The sequence below is a fragment of the Cervus canadensis genome, chromosome 21 (assembly GCF_019320065.1).
Source record: "Cervus canadensis isolate Bull #8, Minnesota chromosome 21, ASM1932006v1, whole genome shotgun sequence".
In the NCBI taxonomy this organism is placed as follows: Eukaryota; Metazoa; Chordata; class Mammalia; order Artiodactyla; family Cervidae; genus Cervus; species Cervus canadensis.
In genome coordinates this window covers 16,176,872-16,193,001 of record NC_057406.1, presented here as the reverse complement: position 1 = coordinate 16,193,001, position 16,130 = coordinate 16,176,872, and positions in this window count along the sequence as shown.

Sequence of the window (16,130 nt, the reverse complement as noted above, 5' to 3'; positions counted from 1 at the left end):
TACAATAGAGTGTCAGAAAATCAAGGCAACCAGATCCCAGTACCATTCAAAGCATAGCACACACATAACCTTGAGCTCTGCTAGGCGCTTAGTAACTGATTAGCAATAACTCACTATGTATGCCACTTGCAAGAGAATGTTAACAATGATACTGATGTTTACTGAATGCTTACTAAAATCCAGGCATCCCCCAAAACATTTTATGTGCATTAACACTTCTAATCTGCATAATACCCCTATGAAGTAAGAATTGTGGTTTCACTTCACAAATAAGACTTGGCCAAAAACACACAGCTAAATTTTCTCCAATTTTTAAACACTTACATTGTATTTACTATGCACCAGGCATTATTCTGAAGCTCTTTTCAAATACTGATTTATTTAATTCACATGATAATAACTATTATCATCCCCGTTTTACAGATGAGGAAACTGAGGCACAGAGAAGTTAGGTGATGTGCCAAGCTTGTACTAGTAAGTAGCAAAGCTGTGGTTTGAACCTACACCAGGGTCATCAAAGTTTATCTGTAAATGGCCAAGCAGAAAATATGTTTGTCTTGGCAGGTGTATGTCTCTGTCACAACCATTCAACTCTTCAGTTGTAGCATGAAAGCAGCCGTTGACAGTACATAAAGGAATGGCTATGGATGGTGACAACCATGAAATTAAAAGACTATTGTTTCTTGGCAGGAAAGCTGTGACAAACCCAGACAGTGTTAAAAAGCCAAGACATCACTTTGCTGACAAAGGTCCACATAGTCTTTCCAGTAGTCGTGTACAGGTACGAGAGCTGGACCATAACAAAGGCAGAGAACCGAAGAATTGATGCTTTTGAACTGTGGTCTTGGAGAAGGCTCTTGAGAGTCCCTTGGACAGCAAGAAGATCCAAACCAGTCAATCTTAAAGGAAATCAACCCTGAATACTCTTCAGTAGGACTGATGCTGAAGCCAAAGCTCCAATACTTTGGCCACCTGACACAAACAGCCAGCTCATTGGAAAAGACCCCGATGCTGGGAAAGATTGGGGGCAGAAGGAGAAGAGGGCAACAGAAGATGAGATGGTTGGATGACATCACTGATTCAATGGACATGAACTTGGGCAAACTCTGGGAGATGGTGAGGGACAGGGAGGCCTGGCATGCTGCAGTTCATGGGGTCACAAAGAGTTGGACATGACTTGGCACCTGAACAACAAATGGCTATAACCCCATAAAATTTGTTATGGACACTGAAGTTTGAGTTTTATATTATTTTTTAATGTCACAAGATATTAGTCTTCTTTTGATTTTTCTCAACCATTTAAAAACGTCAAAACCATTCTTAGCTTACAGACTGTACAGAAGCAGACAATAGGACATAGTTTTAATGATCCCTGACCTACAAACCTGCTCCCAGAGCCCCTGCTATTAAGCATTATGCTAACTTACCCTTTGGGAAAAAAATTCAATTATTTCCTTAAATATTTTAAATTACATGGCATTTAATATACAAATTTTAAAGCACTTTTTAAAAATTTTTATTCAACTTTAGCTGTTCTGGGTCTTTGTTGCTGCTCACAGGCTTTCTCCAATTTCAGCAAGTGGGAGCTACTGTCTAGTTGCATTGTGTGGGCTTCTCACTGCAGTGGCTTCTCTTGTTGTGGAGCACAGGCTCTAGAGTGTGAAAGCTTCATGAGTTGTGCCGCACAAGCCAAGTTGCCCCGAGGCATGAGAAATCTTCCTGGACCAGGTATCAAAACCATGTCCCTTGTATTAGCAGGCAGATTCTTAACCACAAGCAAGTCCCTTTTAAGCACTTTAAATGCCTGACAGCTCACACAACCCAATAGGCAAACTTTCTAAACTCATAGTCAACCTTGTAAGTCTAATAGATCACACATAAACATTTTTCAAATTATCTTAGTCCTCTTAAAATCTCAAGACTAAAACTTTACTTCACACATTGAAGTTTAATACATCAGACTCTCTTAAACACCAAACACTTAAATTCATAATGTCACACACATACATCTGGAAAGCAAATTTACTGGCTCAGGTAGGTCAAAATTACTGGGTTAAATTTTAACCACTGTACAGGTACTTAAAGGTCAGAGATCTGAGACCAAGACAAAACTTCAGTTCCATTCAGTCAGTTCAGTTCAGTCACTCAGTAGTGTCCGACTCTTCGTGACCCCATGGACTGCAGCACACCAGGCCTCCCTGTCCATCACCAACTCCAGAGTTTACTTAAACTCATGTCCATTGAGTTAGTGATGCCACCCAACGATTTCATCCTCTGCAGTGTAGGGCCACCCAAGATGGACAAATCATGCTGGAGAGGTCTGACAGAATGTGGTCCAATGGAGAAGGGAATGGCAAGCCACTTCAGTATTCTTGCCTTGAGAACCTAATGAACAGTGAAAAGGCAAAAAGATAGGACACTGAAAGATGAACTCCCCAGGTCAGTAGGTGCCCAGTATGCTACTGCAGTCAGTGGAGAAACAACTCCAGAAAGAATGAAGAGACAGAGCCAAAGGAAAAACAACACCCACTTGTGGATGTGACTGGTGATGGAAGCAAGGTCCGATGCTGTAAAGAGCAATATTGCATAGGAACCTGGAATGTTAGGTCCATGAATCAAGGCAAATATGAATTGGTCAAACAGGAGATAGCAAGAGTGAATGTTGATATTTTAGGAATCAGCAAACTAAAATCGACTGGAATGGGTGAATTTAACTCAGATGGTTTTATATCTACTACTGTGAGCAAGAATCCCTTAGAAGAAATGGAGTAGCCATCATAGTCAACAAAAGAGTCCAAAATGCAGTACTTGGATGCACTCTCAAAAATGACAGAATGATCTCTGTTCATTTCCAAGGCAAACCATTCAATATCATGGTAATCCAAGTCTATGCCCTGACCAGTAATGCTGAAGAAGCTGAAGTTGAATGTTTCTATGAAGACTTACAAGACCTTCTAGAACTAACACCCAAAAAAGATGTCCTTTTCATTATAGGGGACTGGAATGCAAAAGTAGGAAGTCAAGAAACACCTGCAGTAACAGGCAAATTTGGCCTTGGAGTACAGAATGAAGCAGGGAAAAGGCTAATAGAGTCCTGCCAAGAGAACACACTAATCATAGCAAACACCCTCTTCCAACAACACAAGAGAGGACTCTAACATGGACATCACCAGATGGTCAACACCGAAATCAGATTGATTATATTCTTTGCAGCCAAAGATGGAGAGGCTCTATACAGTCAGCAAAAACAAGACCAGGAGCTGACTGTGGCTCAGATCATGAACTCCTTATTGACAAATTCAGATTTAAATTGAAGAAAGTAGGGAAAACCTAGATCATTCAAGTATGACCTAAATCAAATCACTAACAATTATACAGTGGAAATGAAAAATAGATTTAAGGAACTAGATCTGATAGAGTGCATGATGAACTACGGACACGGGTTCATGATATTCTACAAGAGACAGGAAGCAACACCATCCCCCAAAAAAAGAAATGCAAAAAAGCAAAATGGTTGTCTGAGGAGGCCTTACAAATAGCTGTGAAAAGAAGAGAAGCAAAAAGCAAAGGAGAAAAGGAAAGATATACCCATTGAATGCAGAGTTCCAAAGAATAGCAAGGAGAGATAAGAAAGCCTTCCTCAGTGATCACTGCAAAGAAATAGAGGAAAACGATAGAATGGGAAAGACTAGAGATCTCTTCAAGAAAATCAGAGATACCAAGGGAAAATTTCATGCAAAGATGGGTTCGATAAAGGACAGAAATGGTATGGACCTAACAGAAGCAGAAGATATTAAGAAGAGGTGGCAAGAATACACAGAAGAACTGTACAAAAAAGATCTTCATGACCCAGATAATCACAATGGTGTGATCACTCACGTAGAGCCAGACATCTGGAATGTGAAGTCAAGTGGGCCTTAGGAAGCATCACTATGAACAAAACTAGTGGAGGTGATGGAATTCCAGTTGAGCTATTTCAAATCCTAAAAGATGATGCTGTGAAAGTGCTGCACTCAATATGTCAGCAAATTTGGGAAAACTCAGCAATGGCCACAGGACTGGAAAAGGTCAGGTTTCATTCCAGTCCCAAAGAAAGTCAATGCCAAAGAATGCTCAAACTACCGCACAATTGCACTCATCTCACATGCTAGTAAAGTAATGCTCAAAATTATCCAAGCCAGGCTTCAACAATACGTGAACCATGAACTTCCAGATGTCAAAGCTGGTTTTAGAAAAGGCAGAGGAACCAGAGATCACATTGCCAACATCCACTGGATCATCGAAAAAGCAAGAGAGTTCCAGAAAAACATCTATTTCTGCTTTATTGACTATGCCAGAGCCTTTGACTGTGTGGATCACAATAAACTCTGGAAAATTCTGAAAGAGATGGGAATACCAGACCACTTGACCTGCCTCTTGAGAAACCTGTATGCAAGTCAGCAAGCAACAGTTAGAACTGGACATGGAACAGCAAACTGGTTCCAAATAGTTAAAGGAGTACGTCAAGGCTGTATATTGTCACCCTGCTTGTTTAACTTATATGCAGAGTACATCATGAGAAATGCTGGGCTGGTTGAAGCACAACCTGGTATCAAGATTGCTGGAAGAAATATCAGTAACCTCAAATATGGAGATGATACCACCCTTATGGCAGAAAGTGAAGAAGAACTAAAGGGCCTCTTGATGAAAGTGAAAGAGGAGAGTGAAAAAGTTGGCTTCAAGCTCAACATGCAGAAAACAAAGATCATGGCATCCGGTCCCATCACTTCATGGCAAATAGATGGAGAAACAGTGGAAACAGTGGCAGACTTTTTTGGGATGGGGGGGCTCCCAAATCACTGCACATGGTGACTGCAGCCATGAAATTAAAAGACGTTTACTCCTTGGTAGAAAAGTTATGACCAACCTAGACAGCATATTAAAAAGCAGAAACATTCCTTTGCCAACAAAGGTCTGTCTAGTTAAGGCTATGGTTTTTCCAGTAGTCATATATGGATGTGAGGGTTGGACTATAAAGAAAGCTGAGCGCCAAAGAATTGATGCTTTTGAACTGTGGTGTTGGAGAAGACTCTTGAGAGTCCCTTGGACTGCAAGGAGATCAAACCAGTCCATCCTAAAGGAAATCAATCCTGAATATTCATTGAAAGGACTGATGTTGAAGCCGAAACTCCAATACTTTGGCCACCTGATGTGAAGAGCTGACTCATTGGAAAAGACCCTGATGCTGGGAAAGATTGAAGGCAGAAGGAGAAGGGGACAACAGAGGATAAGACAAAACTTAGGACCTGCATACTCCCAAGATGACGCTGTTTCAGTCACAAGCAAACACTCTCAACCCATTTTTAAAGATAAAGTCTGTCTCCTGTGTCATGGATTCCCCAAGGCCATTTGCTTCAACTGATAATGTTACAAGTTACAATCTTATCTAGTTTTTATTGTTTCATTCACTGTGCAACTAATTTCTTTGACAACTTCACTTGGGTATATGAATGTCCTTACTTTGTAGGTGTTGAGTTACTTTGTAGCTTTTTGGAGGGGAGAAAAGTTGGAAAAGAGGAATTTCCTTATCTGGTTTGATTCTCTGGAAAAGAGGAATTTCCTTATCTGGTTTGATTCTCTGGTTTTTTGATGACATAGTTCAGTTCAGTTCAGTTGCTCAGTCATGTCCGACTCTTTGCAACCCCATGAACTGCAGCACACCAGGCCTCCCTGTCCATCACCAACTCCCGGAGTCCACCCAAACCCATGTCCATCAAGTTGGTGATGCCATCCAACCATCTCATCCTCTGTTGTCCCCTTCTCCTCCTGCCCTCAATCTTTCCCAGCATCAGGGTCTTTTCCAATGAGTCAGCTCTTCGCATCAAGTGGCCAAAGTATTGGAGTTTCAGCTTCAGCATCAGTCCTTCCAATGAACACCCAGGACTGATCTCCTTTAGGATGGACTGGTTGGATCTCCTTGCAGTCCAAGGGACTCTCAAGAGTCTTCTCCAACACCACAGTTCAAAAGCATCAATTTTTCGGCGCTCAGCTTTCTTCACAGTCCAACTCTCACATCCATACATGACCACTGGAAAAACCATAGCCTTGACTAGACAGACCTTTGTTGGCAAAGTAATGTCTCTGCTTTTTAATATGCTGTCTAGGTTGGTCATAACTTTCCTTCCAAGGAGGCAAGCATCTTTTAATTTCATGGCTGCAGTCACCATCTGCAGTGATTTTGGAGCCCAGAAAAATAAAGTCAGCCACTGTTTCCACTGTTTCCCCATCTATTTGCCATGAAGTGATGGGACCGGATGCCATGATCTTAGTTTTCTGAATGTTGAGCTTTAAGCCAACTTTTTCACTCTCCTCTTTCACTTTCATCAAGAGGCTTTTTAGTTCTTCTTCACTTTCTGCCATAAGGGTGGTGTCATCTGCATATCTGAGGTTATTGATATTTCTCCTGGCAATCTTGATTCCAGCTTGTGCTTCCTCCAGCCCAGCATTTCTCATGATGTACTCTGCATATAAGTTAAACAAGCAGGGTGACAATATACAGCCTTGACGTACTCCTTTAACTATTTGGAACCAGTTTGCTGTTCCATGTCCAGTTCTAACTGTTGCTTGCTGACTTGCATACAGGTTTCTCAAGAGGCAGGTCAAGTGGTCTGGTATTCCCATCTCTTTCAGAATTTTCCAGAGTTTATTGTGATCCACACAGTCAAAGGCTTTGGCATAGTCAATAAAGCAGAAATAGATGTTTTTCTGGAACTCTCTTGCTTTTTCGATGATCCAGTGGATGTTGGCAATTTGATCTCTGGTTCCTCTGCCTTTTCTAAAATCAGCTTGATGACATAAGATGCAGTATAATGGAAATGTCCATGCTCTGGAAGTTGCAAATCAAGGTACAGCCTTCACATATGTACAGTTGGAAGGGCTCTTTGAGTGTGTTTACCCATGATCCTTTCTCCCTCAGTTGAAGTCACTGGTGGAGACAACTGGGCAAGGGAAGAAAGCTGTTTGTGTAGATGGAGCCAATCGAAAACCTGGATTCATCTAAGCTTTATCTGTATCCATCTAATATACCTGGACAAAGCTCACTTTGCTTTAAAAGTGTTCAGAGTAATGAAATCTAGATATAGCCAGCACTATCAATTTAGGTTTGGATATAAACCCAATGTACATTTGGATACCTAACTCCATCACCTGGACACATAGCAGGGAATTCCTCTCAGACAGCAACAAGGACTGTGCATATTCCCTTTATCCCTCCTTGGAGCAGAATCTTTATGATTTTTAGCAACACAGGGAGGATTCATTCAGTCTGTCACACTTGTGTGTGTGTGTGTGTCTGTGTGTGTGAGAGTTGCTCAGTTGTGTCCGACTCTTATGACCTCACGAACTGTAGCCCACCAGGTTTCTTTGTCCATGGAATTTCCCAAGCAAGAATACTGGAGTGGGTTTCCATTCCCTTCTCCAGGGGATCTTCCCAACCCAGAGACTGAGCCTGGGTCTCCTGCATTGCAGGCAGATTCTTTACCATCTGAGCCACCAGGCAAGAGGTCTGTCACCCTTGCCAAAATCTAATTAGAAAATCTTTGATCCTTTTTCCCCCAAAGAATGGAAGGAAAGAAAAAACAATTCAAGATTTTTTGACTTGGGAGTATTTCCCCAAATTAGTGGTTTTGCTCCCTTTTCAGGATATTTCCTAAACATCTATAGCATACACAGATACACAGTATGTTTGTATGTTGACTTGTTTGTTTGGAGGAAGACTTGTTTGGGAGAAGATGGCATAGACATACTTTTCTCTATTTTGCCCATTAAATACAACTGAAAACCCTGGATATTATATGTAGAACAAACATAAGAAGAATTCTGAAACGTGGAAAAAAGAAAGCAGACTGGCTAGGACCCAACAAACAAGACGGTAGTGAATTATATGGGTTTTCTTTTTACCTTGTATATCCCAGACTCGATGCTAGGGAGGTCAGCAACCTGGAAGCACCAGCATGCATAGACCAAAAAATAAGCTCTGATAAAGTCTGCCATCTAGTCAAAAAACCAGAAAAGGGGTAGTCTACAAAAAAAAATAGAAAATAAACACTCTGCTCCAGCCAAATGCCCACTCAAAAACTGCGGAGCCACTCACATCCACACCAGCAAAGGCCAAGAGGGAAGCCTAGACTTCCAACCTCAGAGACTGTAACAAGACACCCCACCATGGGGTATGTCAGAGAGGCCAGGTAGGGAGCCCGTTCCCACAGACCAGTCATTAGGCTCTTCCCCATTCCCTGCAGTGTCAGTGGGGACCAGTGGGATGGTCTGCCCAGCAGTAGAAGAAGTCCCAGCCCTTCAGGTGTCAACAAAGGCCAAATGAGGACTCTGGACTTCGATCTCCAAGTAGTAATGATAAGGCAGCGCCCGTCCTCTCCCTGCAAAAGTGGTGTAAAAAAAGCCTATTCAAACCCAGTCAAACAGAAGACACAGGGTTTCCCTGGTGTCCCCTAGAGGTTAGGGATTCGCCTGCCAGTGTAGGGGACACAGGTTCAACCCCTGGTCCAGGAAGACCCCACATGCCACAGAGCAACTAAGCCCTTGAACCACAACTACTGAACTGACGTGCCACAACTACTGAAGCCTGCACGCCCAGAGCCTATGCTCTGCAACACAAGAAACCACGGCAGTGAGAAGACAGCACACCGCAAGGAAGCGTAGCACAACTAGAACCAGGGCACAGCAATGAAGACCCATCGTAGCTAAAAATGAGTAGTTCAGTTCAGTTCAGGCGCTCAGTCGTGTCCGACTCTTTGCGACTCCGTGAATCTCAGCACGCCAGGCCTCCCTGTCCATCAGCAACTCCCAGAGTTTACTCAAACTCATGTCCATCGAGTCGGTGATGCCATCCAGCCATCTCATCCTCTGTCGCCCCCTTCTCCTCCTGCCCCCAATCCTCCCAGCATCAGGGTCTTTTCCAGTGAGTCAACTCTTTGCATGAGGTGGCCAAAGTACTGGAGTTTCAGTTTCAACATCAGTCCTTCCAATGAACATCCAGGACTGATCTCCTTTAGGATGGACTGGTTGGATCTCCTTGCAGTCCAAGGGACTCTCAAGAGTCTTCTCCAACACCACAGTTCAAAAGCATCAAAATGAGTAAATCAGTCTTTTAAAAGTGAAGATCCAGAGTCTATAAGAAAAGGCAAAAATTATCCAGGTTTCAATAAGAAATCACTCATCATATCCAGAACCAGACAGACCTCAAACTGAATGAAAAATATCAACTGATAGATGCCAACACTGAGATGATAGAGATATTAAGAGTTATTTTCAGGCAGCCATGATAAATATGCTCCAACAAGCAAATACATACAAATTACAAATGAAAACTTTTATAACTTAAAAATACAGTAACCAAATTAAAAGCTGAGCAAATGAGCTCAATGGTAGAATGGATAGGACAGAGTGGGGAAAAATCAGTTAACTGGAAGATAGAACAATAGAAATTACAACAGAAAAAAATTAGACCAAAAAGAAAATAAAAGAAAGAAAAAACAAAAATCCCAGAGCCTCAGGGATCTTTGGGCCTATAATAGAAGATCTAACGTTTGTACGTTTGTATCATCACAGTTCTGGAAGATAAAGAGGGCAGGGCTGACAAAAATAGTCAATGTAATAATGGCTGAAAACTCAAATTTGCCAAGAAATATAATCCTACAGCTTATGAAACTGAGCAAAGCCCTGACAGGATTAACCCACAGGAATATACCAAGATAAATCAAAATTAACCTTCAGAAAACCAAAAACAAAAATTATTCAAAAACTATCAGAGGAAAATGACATCTTGCCTATAGGAGAAATTAATTATCTTACCATCCTGGAGGTCGAAGCCTGAAATGGGTCTCTTCAGGATCAAATTAAGGTAACCTGAATGTTTGTGCGTGCATGCTCAGTCATGTCTGACTCTTTGAGACTCTATGGGCTGTAGCCTGCCAGGCTCCTCTGTCCATGGAATTTTCCAAACAAGAATTCTGGAGTGGGTTGCCATTTCCTGTTCCAGAGGATCTTCCAGACCCAGGGATGGAACCCGCATCTTCTGTGTATTTCCTGCCTTGAAGGTGTTTTCTTTACCATTAAGCCACAACCAGAAGAGCTCTATTCCTTCTCAGGAAAGCCTGTTTCCTGTCTTTCAAGACACTAGAGGCTACCCATAGAATTTGTTCCATGGCCTCCTCCCTCCATCCTCCATTCAGCTAGCAAGGTCATGCCAAGTTCTTCTCACACTACCACCCCTCTTTCTTTCCTTTCTGCCTCCTTCTTCTAATTATAAAGACCTCTGTGAGTGCACTGAGCTCATTTGGATAATCCAGGATAATCTCCCCATATTAGGATCAACTGATTAGCAACCTTAATGCATCTGCAAACTTAATTCCCCTTTTGCCTAAACTATCCATAGGTTCCAGGGATTATGACATAGACATCTTTCAGGAGACATGGTTCTGCACCACAGTATTGAAAATATCCTTCAGAAATGAAGGGAAAATCAGGACCTCCCTGGCGATCCAGAGGTTAAGAATCCACTTGCAGTGCAGGGAACATGGTTTTGATCCCTTGGTCAGCAAACTAAGATCCCACATGCCTCGGAGCAGCTAAGCCCAACATGCTGCAACTCCTGAGCCAAGGCACCACAGCTAGAGTCCACGTACCACAGTGAAGGGTCCCACATGGCCACAACCAAGACCCAGAGCAGCTAAATAAAGACATACATTCTTTTTTTAAAGAAGGGAAAATCAAGACAATCTCAATAAAGGAGAACTACAGAGAATCTGTCACCACAGACCTGCCTTAAAAAAAAAAAAAAAAGGAGTTCTCTAAGAAAAACTCTTGGAACATCATAAAAGAAGAAAGAATACACTAAGCAAAAATACGGTTCAATACAATAGGCTTGGGTTTTCTAAAATGTGCTTGACAGTTGAAACAAAATTATAGCACTGCTGTTTGGAATAAGCACTAGCTAAAAGCATGAAACTTGGATTTGAATTACAATTCTCCTGCTGGTTGGTTATATTCACTGTCTATGAGTTGCAGTAACTTTGGCCTGACCCCTCATTTTCTCAATTACAACCTGGGGGAGATAGAACTCGTTAGATATCTAAAAGGCCTCCATCTAGAAAATCTGTGATGTTAGGCTGTGACTGTCATGCAGTGAATAATGTCAAATGCCCTATATAAAAGCCAGTGTGATGGTCCATTTTAATTCAGTACTTCAGCAAATATGCATTGAACACAAGCCCCTATGTTAATTCCCTCATTCCTTATTATTTACACTGGTAAAAGGCCTTGACCAGATACTTACATCACCTTTAAATCCTGCTCCCAGGGCTTAACCTTACCTATCCCACCACCAGCACCACACACAACACTTCCTGCCCTTAGAAGCATCCTAAAAGAGGCTGCTCCCACCCAGCTTCCCAACCTGACTTCCATCGAGGCCCCTACGACGTTCACTGATTCTAAAAAATATCACTTAAAAAAAATGAGAAGATGAGCCACAGACTGGAACAAAAGGTTTGCAAAACACACGTCTGATAAAGGAGTGGCATCCAGTGGTAAAGAACCCTCCTCAATGCAGGAGATTCGAGTTTGATCCCTGGGTCGGGAAGATTCCCTGGAGAAGGAAATAGCAACCCACTTCAGTATTCTTGCCTGGGAAATCCTATGGACAGAGAAGCCTGGTGGGCTACAGTCCACGGGGTCGCAAAGAATCAGACAGGACTAAGCGGCAGAACAGAGGCATCTAAGATATGAGAACAGGGGAGGGAGGTGGGAGGGGGTTCAGGATGGGGAACACATGTACACCCATGGCGGATTAAAGTCAATGTGTGGCAAAACCAATACAATGTTGTAAAGTAAAATTAATTAATTAATTTTTTTAAAAAAGATGTGATAGGCATATAATTGTATTTTAACTGTTTAGCTAGTTTGTATCATAACATCTACATCTGTATTCTACTCCATTTATCATCTGTTTTTATGTTAGTACAAGTGCTTTAATAATTACAGCTTATGTATTACTATCAAAAAAATAAATAAGATATGAGAACACTCAAAACTCAATAGGAAGATGACAACCCAATTTTAAAATGAGCAAAAGATCTGAAGAGACACCTTACCAAAAACTATATACAGATGGAAGATAAGCATGTGGAAAGATGCTCAACATCAAATGTCATTCAGTTCAGTTCAGTTCAGTCTCTCAGTCATGTCCGACTCTTTGCGACCCCATGAATCGCAGCACGCCAGGCCTCCCTGTCCATCACCAACTCCCGGAGTTTACTCAAATCCATGTCCATCAAGTCGGTGATGCCATCCAGCCTCATCCTCTGTCGCCCTCTTCTCCTCCTGCCCCTAATCCCTCCCAGCATCAGGGTCTTTTCCAGTGAGTCAACTCTTTGCATGAGGTGGCCAAAGTACTGGAGTTTCAGCTTCAACATCAGTCCTTCCAATGAACAGGACTGATCTCCTTTAGGATGGACTGGTTGGATCTCCTTGCAGTCCAAGGGACTCTCAAGAGTCTTCTCCCAAATGTCATTAGGGAAATGCAAATTGAAACAGTAAGACACGACTACACACTTATTAGAATGACCAATGTCTAAAATTCTGAGAACACCAAATGCCGGTGAGGTAATGGAGCAAAAAGAACTCTCATTCATAGCTGGTGGAAATGCAAAATGGTATAGTCACTTTGGAAGGCAAAATTAAGCATACTCGAACACTATGAACCAGTAATAAAGATACACACAAGGAAGAACAAGGTGTGAGAATTTGCTTTACCAGATATCAAGAGTTTATAAACATATGGTATTTTTGATACAAGAACAGATAAAATTAATGTACTGACAAATAGATAAATTGATTTACTGAGCAGAAATCAGTTTGTCATGGTACTTCTCTGGTGGTCCAGTTGTTAAAAATCTCCACACTTCCACTGCAAGGGGCACAGGTTTGATCCCTGGTCAGGGAACTAAGATCCTATATAATACATGGTATGGGCAAAAAACAAACAAACAAAAAAGTCAGTTTATCATCACACAGTAAGGCATACGTGACCAAACTTCTATCATGCTTACCTAGGAACACTCTTACACATATATGTCTGGTGGTACACAGGTACAAAACCGTACACAACAGCATTGCCTATAATATTCCCAAGTAGTGCTCAGTCCCTCAGTCGTGTCTGGCTTTTTGTGACCCCATAGACTGTAGCCCGCCAGGCTTCTCTGCCCATGGAATTTTCCAGGCAAGAACACTGGAGTGGGTTGCCATTTCCTCCTCCAAGGGATCTTCCCAACCCAGGGATTATACCCAAGTTTCTTGCATCTCCTCCCTCCCTTGGCAGGTGGATTCTTTACCATTAGCACCACCTGGGAAGGCCGTAATATTCCCAATTGGAAAAAAATAAATAAATTGAACTCCAATGCAGTCATAGCAAAGGTTGTGGGGAGGAGACAGTGTTCAGATAACTTGTGTCTTCAGCTCATAAGTCACCAGACAATGAAGAGTCATATGAGACAGTGTTCAGATAACTTGTGTCTTCAGCTCATAAGTCACCAGACAATGAAGAGTCATATGAGACAGTGTTCAGATAACTTGTGTCTTCAGTTCATAAGTCACCAGACAATGAAGAGTCATATGGAGAAGGCTACATATAGACCGTCCAGAAATGCTGGATGGGACTCTGATGTGTCTCTCTGGAAGGAGGGATGTGTGTTCTCCATGTGGGAAGAAGGGTGAAATGGATATTGCACCCAAAACACCAGGAGGATGGACTGCTGCAGAGACTGCCAGCTGATTACTGAAACACTCCTCCTCATCCTGGGCACACAGCTGAACTACATTTCCCAGCCTCCCTAGCTGTGTAGGTGGCCAAGTGACTGGACAGTCACTAATGGAAACTGAGCAGAATGATAATCACCCCTTCCAGGCCTGGTCTGTGAATTGCCTCCACGTGCCATCCTCTGATACTTGCTCTTTCCAGCCTGGTACAGCCAACCATACACGGTGACCTTGGAAATCCTGTGCTGGAAACGGCTGAGGCACAGACGGATACAGCCTGGGTCTCTAATTCAAAGTGATTGGACCAAGCAAAGCAGTGCTCCCAGAATCTGGAACAATACATAATACAATCCAGATATGTATATTTGCTCGGGTCCACATTCCTTCATCTTAAAGTCTTGGGACTAGTTATGTTTCAGTAGGGCTTCCTTGGTTGCTCAGACGGTAAAGAATCTGCCTGCAAGTCGGGAGACCTTGGTTTGATTCCTGGGTTGGGAAGATCCCCTGGAGGAGGGAATGGCAACCCACTCCAATGTTCTTGCCTGGAGAATCCCATGGACAGAGGAGTCTGGTGGGCTACAGTCCATGGGGTCGCAAAGAGTCAGCCATGACTGAGCGACTAGGCACAGCACAGCACATGTTTCAGTATCCAGATCTCTGGGGATTTTATTGAGGTAAACATAGGCTATGTATTATACACCAGTGTATGTGAATTATATACCTTCCCCAGCCAGCTCTGGGGCAGCCCCTCAGAATCAAGCACTTTAATATTTCTTCTGGGGACTTCCCTGGTGGTCCAGGGGCTAAGACTTCTCACTCTCAATGCAAGGTTTGATCCCTTCAGGAAACTAGATCCCACATGCGACAGCTAAGAGTTTCCAGATCCCACATGCCAAAACTAAAGATCACATTTGCCACAACTAAGACCTGGCGCAGTCAGATTAATTCAGTTCAGTTCAGCCGCTCAGTTGTGTCCTCTTTGCGACCCCATAGACTGCAGCATGCTAGGCTTCCCTGTCCTTCACCATCTCCCATAGTTTGCTCAAACTCATGTCCATCAAGTCGGTGATGCCATCCAACCATCTCATCCTCTGTCATCCCCTTCTCCTCCTGGCTTCAATCTTTCCCAGCATCAGGGTCTTTTTCCAATGAGTCAGTTCTTTGCATCAGGTGGACAAAGTATTGGAGTTTCAGCTTCAGCATCAGTCCTTCCAATGACTATTCAGGACTGATTTCCCTTGGGATTGACTGGTTAATCTCCTTGCAGTCCAAGGGACTCTCAAGAGTCTTCTCCAATACCACAGTTCAAAAGCATCAAATTAATTAATTAATTAAAATACTTCTTTGGAAAAAATATGAATATTTACTTTGAAATGAACTCTATAAATAATTTCACCTGCTCAGGGTAGGATGAATTTTGGCATTAGACTACCTAAAAACACTTTTGGTTTTCAAAATTTTGTGGATTTCAGGATTGCAGGTAAGAGACTGTGGCTATGCAGCCAAATCCCGTAGTAAAATAAAGGTTTAGAAGTAACTAGAGAAAATGAATAATGGGGGAAATATTGGTTTCAGGGTCAGGCTGTGCCAGTGACAATGAAATTAAACTTTGTTGAAGGAATTCTCCAATCAGGAGGCTGATGTGATGTCAAGCCCACACTCTATTGGCTCAGCCTTTTGGCCACCTTAGTAGCAGAGGAGGCTGGGAAATATAATATAGCTGAATACCTACAGTGGGTTGGACTAAGGTTTGATGAGAAACTGACGATCTCTACAACAGTCCACCCTTCTGGTTACCATCCTGAGGCTGTACCAGAGATGATGAAATTAAACTCCATTGAAAGGATTTTCCAAACAAGAGGTTGGTAGGGTTGTTTCGATCATCTAGTTTCCAGTTGTTCCCTTGTGAACTCTACTGCAGATCTGAGGGACCCTTCCTGGATGGGGAAGATCCCCTGGAGAAGGGCATGGCAACCCACTCCAGTATTCTTGCCTGGAGAGTGCCACAGACAGAGGAGCCTGGTAGGCTACAGTCCATAAAGTTGCAGAGTTGGACACGACTAAGGCGACTTAGCACAACACAGCACTTGGTTGTGTCCTGGATGTGAGCACACCTTTCTGGCACACCCTGTCTTGTCTGGGCCATGCCTTCTCCATCTCAGATTTCTTTGGATCCATCAGTTTCTGATCCAATCACTGATACCAGCTCCACAAACACCCCATCATTGTGAATATTCGTGACATCTGATGTGTATAGATAAGTTTATTTCCAGTTACCTGGGGTTTAAATTACTGTTTAATTTATTAAAATTGTGGGT